Raw genomic sequence first — 12072 nt, 5'->3', positions numbered from 1 at the left:
GTACTGATGAAAAACAATTTTTCAGAATCAATCTATGATAAAGGAAGTTCCCAGTAGATAAATTTTATTTTTTATTATCTTCTATAAAAATTATATGAGTAGAAAATTTAGTAATCGAAAAAAATACGAACTCGACATTTTGAGGAACCTCCTCATTTCAGACGTACCTGAGTCTCTAAAACACATTTTTCGAATTACGACTGCCTATGATAACAGTTACAATGCCTGCCAATGGAGTTAGACAAATGCAATTTGGCATAAAATCTATACACCAAATTGATAAATTTTTATCAAATTTGTACAAAATCCATTCAGAGGAAGTCGGTCTGTGTGAATATAACCTAACACACTACAAAATGAAGAGAACGATATGAATAAAATTTGGTGCACAGATTTAAACTGAAGTGTAGAAACCTATCAAATGTGTAAGTGGTTTGAGTTTCCGTTGCTCTCTAGTTTCAAAAGCATGTAAACGCTGAAACTCAAAAATGCAATTGCATAGATACATGAAATTGACTATCTGATTTCCTGACTACAATTGTCGTTCTGCGTCAATGTTGGCTCCAATCGATAAGGAAAAAAAGGCGTCCAAAATACTCATTTCAGTGATCAATCACCAAAGACGGGGCACTAATAATATTTTTTATGTATGCCAATATCATACGTCTATTATTACACAAATACATATATCAGAGAGCTTATGAGAAAGTTTCGAGCTGACCACTTTTGCTGGTTCAATTACGATAATGAGATGAAAGACCGTACTCCATTGCAAGAAGAAGATATTGTAATCGTTAAAAGATTCAACAACCTCAATATTTTGATAAATCTCCAAGTTTCAGACTTCTCCGAACACATTTTTGGTAACTGTCTGTTCGTAAATACGACAACAACTGCTTAAAAACGCCTTGAGCAAGAAGATGAAATGGGATAAGTGATCCTAATACTAAATTTATATATTTTCTATCAAATTTTGCATGAAATTTGTCTAAGAGATGTTTGAATTCATGAGAGCTCGTTAACTCAAAAACGCAAAAACACTTAGTAAAGAAAATTTGGAATATAATCTACCATCTGAAATGCAGATGTGCATTAAATTTTGAACCAAAGGTTTCAAAGAATACTTCCATATATATAAAGGAGATAACTTAAAAGCACAAACGAAGACGAATGAAATTTAGTACGCGGTCTTGAGACCAGAATTGTAGATCTTTGGCAATGGTTTATAAACATACAACTTAATCCATTAAAAACCATAAATTTAATTAATAACACTTAGAGCACTTTTACTACTTGGTGAAGTAATGCGATACACATCTATCATCAACCAAATCCAAGTTTGAACTGCAGCAAAATCAAATAGAAAAGCTAACATTGACAATGTTCCATCAGACATTTATTTTTTAATAATGATGTATTTGAGCTGAGCAATTTGAGCTCCTGTTGCCAACGCTACAGAACTCGAAGCAATAACTCGAAAGTAGAATATCTAAATTCCGGGTTAGATTTTCTGCATTATATTGCGAATAGCAGATAATAATTTACATGCGGGGATAAGAAACGTCACACACACATACACCCTTGTTGGCATTAGTTTCGAAAATGTTTCCCACTTCACCTCTCAAGATATATTACCAAGAGATTATCTTTTATAAGGAAAACCTAAAAGATAGTACTATATTGTCGAAGTATACACAAAAATCAAGACAAGAACAATCTGTTGTTACTTTTTCATATGTGAAATAAACAAAGTATTGAAATAGTAAAAAAAAAGTCAAATTCGAAATCTTGACGAATCTCCAGATTTTAGAACTCCCAGACCAAAAAACTCATTTTTGGTGTTATGTCTGTCTGTGAAAAAGGATAACTCGAAACCGCTTTGAGCTAGACGGATGAAATTTGATATATAATCTTAACGCCAAATTCGTAGGTTCCTTTTAAATTGTGAACGAAATTCATACGGAGGTAGTCTGTCGGTTAGACTGTCTAATTGCAAGAGGATACGATAACTGTAAAGTATAAATAACTAGATAGATAAAATTTGGTGCACGTGTTTAGCATCTAAAATGTTGATTCTTATTATATTTTGAGCTAAATTTTTTAACAGTTCGACCGTCTGTCGGTCCATACTTTTGTAAGAATGTAAATGAAATAACTCAATAAAGCAATGTTTTAATTAAACGAAATTTGTATGTGATCCTGTGACTACATTTGTGGTCTTATGTCAAATTTTGGCTTCAATCGGTCGGGAAAAATGCAGCCAAATATATATATAAGAGGCAACCACATATAAGCAATTAATCGCCAAAAACTCCTCAAATTAGATTAAGTTAAAACGTTTAATTCACACCGAAGATCGATATTATTAACTACTGTTTATTTATGTTATACAGTTAATACACAAGTAATATTTTTTTTTACTATACTACCAAGTACACAACTCTCTATAGGGAAAGTGTCCAAATGCATATTCGATTCTTCTATTTTAACCACTTGGAAACGATTAATCGCCAAAAGTCCCACGCTAGATTAAGTAAGAAAGCTAAATTCATACTGAAGATTGAAATTTCGTATCTACTGTTTGCTTATACTATACAATTAAGCACTGATTTTCTTTACTATAATACCAAGTACACATGTGTAGGAATTGAAAATAAAAATTTGAGCAATCGTGCCTCATCCAAGGTTTACAATTTTATGTGTGGTGGAGAGTGATAACATCTTTTTTAAGGAACATGAGAAAAAGTTTTAGGGGGATCCTTCCCCTTGGTTTTTAAAGGAAAGGGTATATTTGATTTCCTTCAAATTGATAGTTCATGTTCTTGTAAATTTGTATCAATTTTGATTTTAGGGCACTTTTTATTAATTCGCCCTTTTTCCTAAGCTATTTTGCCTTCTGTATATTAAAGGATGTTTTTAAAGGAAAAGGAAATTTACTAGTTAAAGTATTGTAACTTCTTTTTTAATACAGTAGAGTTCTAATGACCTAAATTCCATTCATCCGAATCACTTTGAAGAGAAGAGGAAATGAATGAAAAAAAATAAATTTCCGTGTTAACACGAATTAAGACAGCGAAACAACTGAGATGTGACTAATAAGTTCAGTTATGATATTTTAATACCACATGTAAATAAATAACATTGTTTCATAATCACTAATTAATATGTTTTACGAAAATTTCATTTTTATCCAGGAAATGACCTTTTTCTATCAATAAGCCGGATCGGAATTAATTTCTTTCGATCCTAAAAATTGGTGCTTTACTGCATTTGCTCGTTTTCTAACTCAAAGAAAAATTCAATACATAAAATTAAATATGATAACAATAATAAAAGTCCAATAATAGTTGCGAAGCTAAAAAATAATAGGAGATTCGAGCCTATAGCTCGAAATATTGTGGCATGATAATATTTTAAGCCAATTCGCTTATCTTAAATTTTCGAAAATTAGAGGCTTTTCATTCTATAGAAATAATTCGTACTCTTGATAATTCTTTATAATAATTAAATAATTAAAATAAATTTTGATGCAGATTTTCCTGATAAATTCTTACTTATTGAGTCACTTTCTAATTTTCTTTTGATTAGAGAATTATTAATAGAAAAGTATCTAAACGTTGTGAGAAAAATGATGAAATAAAATTTTATAATAATTACAGGGGGGTGCATCTGAAATACGTGAAATGGTAAGGGAACAGGATAGAATCCTTAGATATATTAATAGAAATAATATTAGGTAAAACATTTGTTAATAAAATTCATATGCAATAAAATTTTTTACAAATCAAATATTAAATCATGTGCACATTTAAAGCCTTACCCTCGCCTTAAACCTTACGTTCAGCCTTATCTTCTTAAAATCAAAAGCCAAATTAGTATACTAAATTAAATCTAATAAGTCTGGATAATTGAATGAAAACCTACTTGTTATAAGGTTTTATACCACATTTTTTGAAACTATTAGAAAAAAATAACTCTGCAAAAGTAAAATGAAAACTCTTTATAAATATGAAATTAAAACATTTAAGGCGAAAAGTAACATGATGATAGGAATGTCGAAATGATGCTTTGAATAATGAGTAAGCTTTAAAGAAAAAAAAGTCTTTAAAAATGCCCATTATTGAAAACTAACCAAACAAATTGAATAAACAACCAGCATGAGTGGTCTTCTAAAAACTTTCTCGCATATATTCTTATAAACTTGGCATGCCATAGAACGCCTTACGTGGCATTGGCGTACAATAGTTAAGAAGTATTAACTTTTTTCGTGAATGTAGTATTTTTATTGAAACAACCATGTCATCCTTGGCTAGTTATTTGGCGATTAATAACTGCCAAACTGCTAATAGCATCAGAGAATCGACTTTCTGTGTTAAATGCACTTTCCCCAACCAATTGAAAAAAAATTTTGCACAAAACTATACTTGTAGTCGCCAAATCACATACCACATTTTATATATTAAAGTCATTTGCATTTTTGAGTTATTGCGTTTACATGTTTCTGACAGTACAGACCGACAGACAGTCAACCCGTAATTGAATTTTTCTCGAAATTCGACAAGTGTCTACACTATAGATGTTAAATCTGTTTACTGAATTTTATCTATCTAGCTCTCTTTGTTTTGTAAGCATCGTGTTAACTTATATTCGAACAGCCGGACAGACAGAATTCTTCAGAACAGATTTACACAAAATCTGACAGAAATCTGAAAATTTGATTTTAAGACCGCATACCAAATTTCAACTGTAAAGCTCAACGTGCTTTTGAGTTATCTTTGTCACAGACAGACAGACGTAGTTTTTCCAAAAATGGGTTTTGGGAACTCAAAAAAGTCTAAAACGTGGAAATTTGTGAAAATCTCGAGTTTAAATTTTTTTAATATACTTTTTTTATACTGCGTATAAGAGAAAGTACAAATGGTAGTTATAAAAATAATACAATTTAGTTCCGTATTGCCCAGATATTTTTTTTCATTTACGAAAAAAGAATAATTTTATCCATATTTATTTTATTTAAATTGCTTTTGATTGGAGGTTTGAAGTGAAGAATTATTTTTTTTATCATTATTTTATAGTAGTGATGAATACTGAATAAAAGTTTCTACTTTGAAGAGAATGAAGCGGAATTTCTGACGTCAGTCTGATCGATAAATCTCGTAAAAATAGCTTTTGAATTATTGCTTTCCTGTTGTTCGCTGTGTAGAATCTAATTTTATCCATCAGTCAAGTGTTTCATACAAGGAAGTTCAATAAATCAGATCGATAATGAATTAGCTTACGCAACAATACAAATTTAATTGAATTAATTTTTAAACATATAATGATTCTATCACAAATTTAGTTACACTTTAAAAGTTTTCAAAAAAAAAACTTTTAAACACTTCATTTAATTCCATAGCAGTGAAATGCACTATAATGCAGGTTTTATGAAGATTTTTCTGATAGCTACGATCAAATAGCAGTGACAAAAAAAAATTAAATAAAAGCATTTGTATTTGAAAAGAATTAAAAAAATAATGTAAGCATAGCAATAAAGAAAAACGTAATTTTGAAATTGATTTAGAGATTAAAGTACTTTGAATTTTATTCAAATTAAAATAATTATTAAAAGTTATTTTAAAGTAACAGACAGCCCTTTTCGTGGCTACATTTTGGAAATTTGGTTTGTTTTAGAAAGATTGCCCTATGGGATTCCAACTTGACCTTAAATTCCTCTTTGACCTTTCTTGGCTTTATTTCCATCTACGAACTCGAGAATTTATATTTAAAACTAATCATTGTTATATGAATTTTTAATATAGTTTTCAAATCCACAGTCAGCAGTTTCTTTAAACAAATAATATAGTTTCTGAAGTGAAACAAGATATCTTACCATTTTCCTTTCACTGTGTTTACCAGAATTTCTAAGATGAATTATGTTTGAGTTTCTTCACATCAAATTAAACCTTTAGAAATGCATCAAGCGAACGAGTTTCTAGACAAATATAACCTTCCTTTTTTTGTAGTAAGAGTACTTTAATAAATAATTGATAACTACAGAAAAATATTAAATTTTAGGGAATTTTTTTAATCTGCAAGCATTATAAATAATTTTCAGCTCATGAAAAAATTATAAATATAAGGAACTTTTAAAAAATGCACTTTTATCAGAGTATTTAAAAAGAAATTAATATTTTTATCTAAAATCTGGAGATGGAAACTCGCAATTATAATGCATTTCATTTTTTATAAAATGAATTTTTGGAACTTTTTGTTTCTTGTTTCTTTATGACCTTCTCCTATAGTTTCACTCTCCGTGATTTACAATATACATTAATATTCTAATAGATATTTAAAACAGCAAAATTTGTAATATTCCATGATGCAGCTAGGAAACTCCATTTATTTGATGCTAAAAAGATGTTTTATTTTTAATGTCTTAACACTTCAAATAAATTCTACTCTTACTACACTGATTTGTTCTACATTTATTTACAAGGTTAATTCCATTAAAAACCAACAAATTGTTGCATAGACTTGTACTTGCAGCATTGGAAGTCATGTAATCTTGATATCTGATGTTGCATGTGATACAGGTGTGTTAACATCTGGAATTGTTGTAGTGGCGATTTTGCTAGATTACCATTAAGTAAATATCACAATCACAATCAATATGATGATAAATCAAACAACTTCTGATGTTAACATAGCGATGTCACTAACCAAAATTACAAAATCACTGTAGAAAGAAGCCTATGTTGATATTTAAACGACGCTCTATGTAATTAGTTCAGAAGGTTCTTTTATATATCTAAATAATTGCAGATAACCCCATACGCATAACCAAAAAAGCTGTAACACACCAAATATTTACTCAGCAATGTCCTTCGGTATGATACCTTGTCAATTTTTTTTTTCATAGTTACTGCAAGCATAAGTGTGTGCTCAAATTTGTGGTTGTTTAATAGAGATATTTCAAGAACTTTTTAATAAATGGTTCGCCAAACTAAATGAACGGAATCATCCATTATATTGACTTGTTTGACATTTATGTAATTTTTTTAACTATGATGCTATAGCATTTTTTTATGGCTATGAATATTTAATGCATTGCAAAAAGTACTTCTCCTATGCATCTGTTGCATAATTATCAAAATTAGGATTGAATTGGGTAGCCTGATGGTAAAGTTGTTCATTCAAGATCAGAGGGCTCTAAGTTTGAAATTTGGTTTCCTTGGAGGAAAACTTGGATGAATTATGCCAAATTTGATTATCAATCAGATCAGATCAATTTATTTTCAGTTTCAAAATTGCAAGATACATCTCAACATATCCCAAGTGTTGCTTCAAAACATAATGTTATTCAAAAAAGACTAAAGTTATCTCACTGAATTAGTTAAGTAAATTAATTTTTGGATTTTTATTAGTTTTAAGCAATTGCTAGTAACTACCTCACACCAACACTGTTTACGTTTCCTATTTAATATGCAACAAGACTGTGATAGAATTTTTATGAGGTTGTATATGTATATATACAGACTTACACTTTTATGAAAGCAGTTTTTATATTATTATCCTCTTGTGTCATTCATTTCCTTATTTTTCGAAATACATTCCTCTAAGATTTCGCATTTTTATAGTTTTTAGGGATCTCTATTAATTTGAATAGCGTAACTTCACATCATTCGGTATAAATTTACTTCAGGATATTGCACAAAGAAATCCAAATTCAAATCGATCCTAATTATAAAGTTAGTTGAATAATTCTTCAATCAAGAGTAAAATCAATATATTTTTCTTGACATATAAATCTTTTTTTTTTTTTTCTCATTTTTCTTCTGTAAAAAGTAAAAATGGTTTTAAATTTTAATGGGCATTTTATAAAAATTTATTTATTGCTGAATTAACTACCTGATAAGCATATTAGTCATTATAACTGCTGAACTCCATGGTGATCCGGATTTAACAAGAAGCTTCTTTTCAAAAACTTTAGCCTGAATCTCAAGCAAATTTTGCTTACATGCTCCCTTGAATATGCAATTTCGGTTTCTGAAGTAATAAGTTCTTTCATAATTTGGCTAGTTGTGGTAATGATACTGTTATGCAAATGAACTATTTATTTTTGAAAAAGTACCTGTAATGACTTTTGTTTTATGGGTAAATGAGAAATTACTAATATTATTAATCTAAAGTGCATACGTTTATTGCTTATTTAACAATAGTAGCCGCAATTTCTCTGCATTCTTTTTTTATATACGATTCCGTCCAGATTTAACTTCGAAGCGCAGAATCATTCTCCTAAAGTTTAAAATAGTTAGAGGATTTCAGCATTAACCAGACGAAATGCCTTACGGAGGCAGAAGCATTCTTATTTCCCTCGTAAATGAGAAACTGACAATCTGGTAATACCATAGTCACTAAAATTATTGTTTATTAAAAGAAATATTTTCTGCCCTTATTATTATGAATTTCTTCCCTGTATATTTAAGACTATGAAAATGACAGGTATCTCAGTATTATTTCATCCCTTTTGGCTAACATACAAGATTTTTGGAATATATTAAACGACTTTATAAAATGCGACTTTTACCAAAGTATCTTTAAAAAAAGAATTGCATTCAAAATATTGCAAGGGCTTTCAGATTATTCTTCTGAATAAATATTCTTTTCACTTTGAAAGACCGCGTTTCACTTAGTAAGAAGGCGTTCATATATTATCAGTTCCAGATAGTTTATCAGAAAAAGGATTCAGCATTCATTGTTGTTTATCTTAGAGAGTGATATATCTCGTTTATTTTTAGATAATTTCACGAGATTCATGAATGTAAGTAATTCATTAAGGTGCACGCCTCCTAAATTGTGTTTGATAAAATCTTTTGATCTGGGCGCATTATTATTTACAAGTACTAAGAACACTTTGCAGAAGGGGAAAAAAATATTATTAGGTTAGGCACAGACACATTATGGTTTCATTCTCTGGATTTTTTTTAACACTTTCTGGTATGCGAAGCATAAAAAAAATACTAAAATTATCAAAAACCTCAAAAACAAGATTTTGACAAATCTCCATCTTGAGTTTGAAAAACATATTTTTGAAATTATGTATGTCTGTACATCTGTGAATACGATAACTTAAAAACGCTTCGAGCTCGATGGATGAAATTTAGTGTATGGATTTAAGACCGAATTTCTAGATTTCTGCCAAATTTTGAATAAAATCCATTCAAAGCAAGTCTGTCTTTTTGTCCGAGATTGCCATGGTTCTTATGTGGATACATCATTAATTTTCATACTTCTTTTGTAATATATACACTAAATAAATTTAAAGCTGTTCACAAATCAATAAATTGTCGATTTTGAGGCAGATTTTTTAATTAAATATGCTGAAGATAATAAGAAGTCAGAATCTGTTTAGAACCTTGATTCCACAAATATATAACAGAAAGAAAATGCGTGTTGATTCGCAAATAAATAATAATGAATATATTACTATTCCTTCATTTTTAAATAACTCAGATGTCTTCAGAAAACAATTAACTTTTTAATACTAAAATTCAGTTAAATTCTTCAGCGTAATTCTTCATATCATCTTCCTTTTGATAAAGAATTTTACTTTAATTTTAAAAGATTTTAAAACAGTTATACTCTTCTCGGGTTTTAACTATCAAAATAATTTTATTAATTTTTATTCCTTTTTTTCTGATGTATTTTAGTAATTGGGGAAGCTCTTTATCCATTTATTTAATAATTAGAATAATTTTAAAAAATCTCAAAGAAAGACAAATAAAAAAAGCTGAATAAAAACTTTTTTTATACTAACCGATCACATACATTCTTTAATTCAATAATATTTTCTTACAATAAACATCGAAAAAAAATCTACTAAATTCTATATCACTTTTTGTTCTAAAATGCAGACTTATTATTTTTTTCTTAATAAATGAAGGAAATGTTTTAACTTTAAATTTCAAGACTCTTTAGTGTTAGTTTCTAGAGTGATGAGTTCGTTAAGTATGGTATTTAAGGTCTGTGAAGGCTCAAGTTTTATGTTTTCTTATGTTAATATAGCACTGCTGCTCAAAAAAAAAATAAGATAAGGAATTTACTCATCTTTGAATTAATCTATCTTTTTTCAAATCATTCTACAGATCTTCTATCTTCTGGATCCTAATATATCGTTCCATGTTTGATGGATTGATTTGCTGTATCCCGGTATGTACTTTCGTGTGCACGTAAATGCCAAAATTCAAACAACTTAGATATAAAAAATTTAGTATGGTATTCTAATACTAAAATGTAGTTTTAAATCAAATTTTGATATCTATCGGACAAAAAAAAAATGCGTTCGAATGCATACTATGTTTTTGTCACTATACTATAAAGCACAAAGTGCTCATATGTGGAAACAAAAATTTATGCACTCGTGGTGTTTACGGCTTTACCCAATATCTATAATTTTATCCAATAATAACTGCACAAGATGGATATGTGAAAATATTTCAGGGAGATCCTCCTACTGGTGTTTTTTATTATTATCATTCCTTTTTCAAACTATTTCAAGATATTTTTAATAGTTTGATAATATTGAAAATCAATTCCGAGTTTCCAATATTATCACATCTTTATGAATTATAATGTGATTACCGAAGAATGCAAAATGCCGTGTCAGTAAATAAGATTATTGTTGTGTAAAATTTTGATAGTCGTATTAGTTTTAATTTAATAATTTATTTCATTTGGGATTTTATTTAAATAAATATTCACTAGGACAATTTTTATTTAAGAAGTCACATGTGGTATATAACATAATAAAACTCTGTAGAAACAGCATTGTAAATTCTCCATTCAACAAATTTTTAAAATATTGCAAAATGTAAATTGCTAATTCCATGTTTAACAACTTTGATAGATTTTGTGATTCCAAAATTCCAGGTTATTTATTCAACAATATGATGAAGTATTGCGTTATTCATTTTTTATATGTTTAATCTGAAGTAATCAAACAACCTGGATACGTTTATATGTATATGATTTTGACATTTTCTCCCATCTTTAAGGTATATACGGTTTTTAGCAGAATATCCCAAAACGTATTTAATTTTTTTAAATAAAATATTTTCCTGATAATTAGAAAAAACTAGTTTTAAAATTCATGTCACTTTAATCACTAATAAACATTAATTTAATCTTTAAACTGTATTTAGCACATGTTAGAATCATTCTGATCAAATATATACTTACGAATTACGACCGCATTTTACAAATAATTCTATTTTATTCCTTTCTCAAAATTTTTATGTTCATAACTTAAATCAAATCTAAAAACGGCAATTAGTTTATGATAAATAATATCTTTCTTAATATCCCATATTTTTAAAAGCAATTATTTTTTAACGTGATTTAGAAATTCGGTCCATAATAAATCTTGGTTATTTTGAGGAAAATTACATTTTTAACGCAAAATTAAAAATGTAATTAAATTAAAACGTGAATTCAAAATTAGATGAAAGGTACCAATTTCAAGAAAGGTACAAAGGTACAGATATTCACATTCCATTACCACCACAATATTCATGCATTTAAAATAAATAGGAAAATAAAAGATTAGCTCTTTCAGCCTTAATCACTTATTCGATTTCGTTTCGCTTGAAAGCTCATTACATCTACATACGACATCAGTGACTGTCTGTCCACCACACTATCTTTATGTCTGTGTAAAATAAAACTTCAGAAAAATTCCCAGTCTTAAAACTGAACCGATTTCGCCAATCTTCATCTATTTGCAGATGCTACTAACCAACCAGACTGTTCTGCGTTTATTGTTCAAGATTAGTTTAGTTTAAGAGAAAATGCATAATTTTGATAGGAAGTTTCTAAAAAATGATTTATATGATTAGATTAATATCATTGATATGATTGGAGAATAGTTGGTTCTTGAAGGTGGCTAATTATTTAATAATTGTATAATTATATGTTATATAATATTGGAACTATTGAAGGATTCGTACGTTTGAAGCTCATAGAATTATCCGTTCAGGTTTCTATCTGGAAAATTTTTTTTTTTTTAAGATTAATCATTACACAACGAAAGAA

This window comes from Argiope bruennichi, chromosome 5 (assembly GCF_947563725.1).
Source record: "Argiope bruennichi chromosome 5, qqArgBrue1.1, whole genome shotgun sequence".
NCBI lineage: Eukaryota > Metazoa > Arthropoda > Arachnida > Araneae > Araneidae > Argiope > Argiope bruennichi.
This window is presented reverse-complemented; position numbering follows the sequence as displayed.